The sequence below is a fragment of the Amia ocellicauda genome, chromosome 19 (genome assembly GCF_036373705.1).
Source record: "Amia ocellicauda isolate fAmiCal2 chromosome 19, fAmiCal2.hap1, whole genome shotgun sequence".
Classification (NCBI taxonomy): domain Eukaryota; kingdom Metazoa; phylum Chordata; class Actinopteri; order Amiiformes; family Amiidae; genus Amia; species Amia ocellicauda.
The window spans coordinates 3,136,906-3,141,349 of record NC_089868.1 but is presented as its reverse complement, the minus strand read 5'-3'; the positions used below and the strand labels follow the sequence as shown (position 1 = coordinate 3,141,349).

General features: G+C 47.5%; 1 non-coding gene across 1 annotated transcript; it reads right to left on the bottom strand.

Moving 5' to 3' along the window:
- Positions 1 to 1,811: 1,811 nt before the first annotated feature.
- On the bottom strand, positions 1,812 to 1,883 carry trnaq-cug (transfer RNA glutamine (anticodon CUG)). The gene has a single exon. It is a non-coding gene; the product is annotated as a tRNA-Gln (tRNA).
- Positions 1,884 to 4,444: the final 2,561 nt, after the last annotated feature.

Sequence of the window (4,444 nt, the reverse complement as noted above, 5' to 3'; positions counted from 1 at the left end):
AAACCCTGCTGTCCTGACCAGGATCCGTCCCCACTTCCATTCCCGTGTCCCACACACTGCTCAGTGTTGTCTTCACAGTCTCCATCTTTTCAGTCTGGTCACCAGCCCTCTCGCTGCTCACCCCCACTCCACTACCTGATGCCCCATCCTGCTGCTGTATACTGCCATCCAGTCCAGTTAAACGGCTGTCATCCGTACTGTCTGATGCTCCACAAACATTAGCTGACACACCGCTAACACCTGGGACCTCCACAGTCGGCACGGTACCGCCGCGGTCGGAAGTCCTCTCAGCGCCCACACTCTCCTGTACCTGGACCTCCAGACCCTCACTCTCTTCAACAGCCTCCCCCGCAGCCCCTCTTCTCGCCTCCTCTGCCACTTCGGCTGCTCCGCTAGTAGGGCGGCCGGGCTGCTCACCACTCCCCGACCTGGCCTGCTTGGGCTGACCCCCCCGTCGACTGGGACCAGCACCCTCATCCTGATCCTTCTCGGGGCAATGCCTAACAGTGTGGCCTTCATTACCGCAGTTGAAGCACTTCATAGAATCAGATGTGACAAAGACAACATAATCATTGCCATCAACCTTGAACTTAAGCACAATGTTCAGATCCCCATTTATGTCATTCAAAATCATGAATACCTGCCTTCTGAACGAAACAACATGTTTCAACTGCTGTGACTTACACCCCAGCGGTATACGTTTCAAACCCGACATTATCCACCCATGTCTCGCCAGTTCCCTCTCTAATAGGTCGTTTGACAGAAAACGAGGGACATTAGACAAAGTAACTCTCCTGGCCGGAGCTGCTAGTGGGGTGACATTGATCAAAACACCACCGATCACTATACCAGTCTCAACGATACGCGAGACCAACTCAATGCTGCTCAGAAACAGCACAACAGACCCGCTCATACGAGCTGCCGACTTTATATTTTCACAACCGACAACTTGCCCGATCGCCAGAACACACTCCTCCAGGGGCAAAAACTCATCAGAGGTCACTTTAACGCCATGCCGACGTGTTAAAGTCTCGAATAAAAAACTCTGATTCCCCCCCTCCCCGACCCAGCCCCAGACATCCCGATCACTTCGCTGACTGCAGGAGTCAGCTCAGCATGGGGAAACTCTTCAGAAAAACCTCTTACAAAACTGTCAAAGACACATTCAGAAAGAAAGAAAGAAAGAACGAAAAAAGTAGAGGAGAAAAACCACAAACAAACCTGGCAGCAGCAAACATGCACACCTGCACCTCCACACTCACTCCCAACAATCACAGCGGCAGACAGCAAATGTCGATAGTCAATAGTCGATAGATAGATAGATAGATAGATAGATAGATGAGTGAGTGAGTGACAGTGCAGAATCAAATGTCTGGTTGTTACAATAAAAGACATCCTCTTCTATATAGATCGGAGAAAACCAGTGGCCGCGAATCAAGCAAAGGAATCCCGAGTGGCAGGCGAGACCTCTACCACTGTAGAGATAGAGATAGATAGATGAGTGAGTGACAGTGCAGACACAAATGTCTGGTTGTTACAATAATAGCCATCCTCTTCTGTATAGATCGGGGAAAACCATTATTTCCAAGAAGGGTTCAACACAGGCACCTTCTCCGTTAAAGCCACGCAGTCGCCACCAGGGGGCCCCAGGCCTCGGTGTTTCAGGAAGGTGAACGCAGCACGCCAACCCGGAGGTCTCGCCACTTCGTCTCCAAGCCTCCCAAGAAGAACGTAAACGGCCCTGATCGCAGACACAGGCCCTCACCCAGGGAGACCACCGCTTTGCCGCCGCTGCCCCAGCCATGGGGCCCAGGTCCCACCGAGACTTGAACTCGGATCGCTGGATTCAGAGTCCAGAGTGCTAACCATTACACCATGGAACCAAGCTTGATGCTTGTGCTAAAGGTCTCTGCTCTACGCACACGTCTCGCTCTGTCGCACGGCCAGGTCCCGAGTGAGCCAAGTTGCGCCCAGAGTGCTGTGGTGGGTCACTTGCGGCGGGCCTTCCTGGTGACAATGAGATATGCAGTTGCATCTAGGTGTGGTGTCCTGTCCTCTTGGCTTCCTTTGGCAAATATCCAGCCTGGCAAGTGTTGTCTTCCTGAGGAAAGGCAAGCAATGCAATCAAGGAATTCCTGGAACTCTGAGAGATGTTTTTGCTGTTGACGACGTGTCACTTTAGAACAGGACAACATGCATCTCTACTTGACTTGGCACAATCTGTGAGGGTTGGGCCAACACAACCTACGCAATGTGTCCACACATTTGCTCGTGTCTTGAAATACTTGGAATGACCTGTGACCCCATGCCATGCAGAAGTCCACAGCTATGCGGGTCAGCATGCACTGCTCCTCATCCCCAATGTGCCACTTGTAAGAACTGTGTAAAAAGCGACATAGAACGTGATCAGCAAAGAAACACAATTCTCCTGAGAACGGATTTTCTAGGTATCGTCTCACCTGAATGGCAACAGGCTGCTAAAACTATTATCACACGCACATTGCATGTTAAAGTATGTCAGTAAGGGAGTAATTAAAAGGGCAAATGTGTGAAGTGCAAGGAGTGGCCTTTAGTCGCAAGGTAAAAAAGTAGACAGACAAACTAAAAAATGACTTGATACAAATCATTTATTTAGTGCAGACAGACCGCGACCAGACACAATAAACTATTCGCACTCAATATAAATTCACAGCAAAATAGGTTCAGTTCACAATATCCTATAACAAGCTCTATTCAACGAATCGGTTAAACGTTACAAAGGGCATTACACTTGTTGAAAAACAATAGCACACGGATCGAACATGCTATCCTCGCTGTTTTATTCGATTTGATTAGACGACTGAAATGTTTTGTGTGCGGACTGAAAGCACACCTTAGCCGAGCACGATCACAATCTATATCCACAGTTAATTTAAGCAGTATCATATTGTAACCGTTTCAGTTTGTTATCAACCCTTCCGGATCCAAAACCAGGAGTCAGACACCCTTTTCGGTAGACACGCTGTTGACTTCTCACAAGCCCCATCCGCCTTCACAAAGGCAGTGCTAGCAGTGGAAAGAAGGAAGAACTGCAGGAGAAACGCCTGGGGCTATTTAGAGCCCGATTACTCATGTAGCGTTATGTTGGGAACAGAGTCCCTGATAAGAGCATTTGGGCTCTGAGCTGAAGCACTGATCTAAAGAAGACCTCTCCCCCCCCAAAGTTATCAGATTTCCTTAGCTCATCAGCTTGGAACTGGTTTGCATCAAAGTGACAGTTTTGGGGAGGATGGCACCAAGAAGAGGCCAAATAGTTTGGAATTCTGCTATGAGATGTCTGGAGAAAGGGGCCTGTAGGTGATAAAAACTCTTTGAAGTGGACGAGAGCCGAAATCCCGACATAGAGCTACGAACCCGGGCCAACCGGCATTTCCAAAAGATGGCATGGATTGACATCAGTCATAAATCAAGCCCCCCTCCAATAGGACACTGGGGGCTGAAACCGAAATCCAATCTCAAGAACTCAGGAACCAATCACCTATTGATCTGACAGACTATAAGGAACAGCGGACGGTCTTTCTCTCTCTCTCTCTCACCTGAACCAGTAACTCGCTGCCACAGCTCAACCTGTAGCTCTGTTGCCAGAACCGGAACCAGAAACCAACCAAGTCTTTGCCGGCAACAGAAGAGTTAAACTGGGAGAAGGAGATTGAGCCGTACGAAGAATTCTTTTAAAGGACTTTATTAAATAAAGAACTTTACAGACTGCGCTGCCCGCCTGTGCCCACCTGATCAGTGGAGTGAATACAGCTGGACAATTGACTAAGTCGACTGTATACGAAAGTGTCAGTCATTTAAATAGCTATTTGAGTCTTAAGAAACTTGACCCTTGGAACAAACAGGGCCCTGCTTTCCTCAAAGAAGATTTTGTGCACAACCTTGGAGCCTTCAAACCAGTGGAAAATCTGTTTGGAAACGACACTACTTTCGAGAAACCCCAATTTCCAGGTGCATCGACTGAGTGGAAGTTCTTGGACAAAGCCGAACCGGACTGCCTTTGTTCCAAACCACACGGACCTCGTGCCGTGTGCTGTTATCTGAGCCCGAAGCCAGAGAGGCCTCTCTGCGACGAAGTTCAGATAAGTTTAACAGTTTGGAGTTCATGATTCATGACATTTGAGAAATCAATTAGAAATGTTAATCTGTGATTCATAACTCTAGAATGTGTAATATCATTTAGTTTTCTTAAATATTAATGTGTGTTGCATTAAACTGTTTTGTTGATAATTTTAGAAATAAAATCTGTCAACGTCGAGAAATATCTTCTCATTCCTGTTTAACTGTTTAGTCTGAAATTGACACAAGTTAATAGACATTAGATTATTGGTGGCCCTGCCTATCCTAAATCATTGAATAATAATCAGTTAAGGGAAAGTGTGGTAACAAGTAATGATAGGATCTTTCT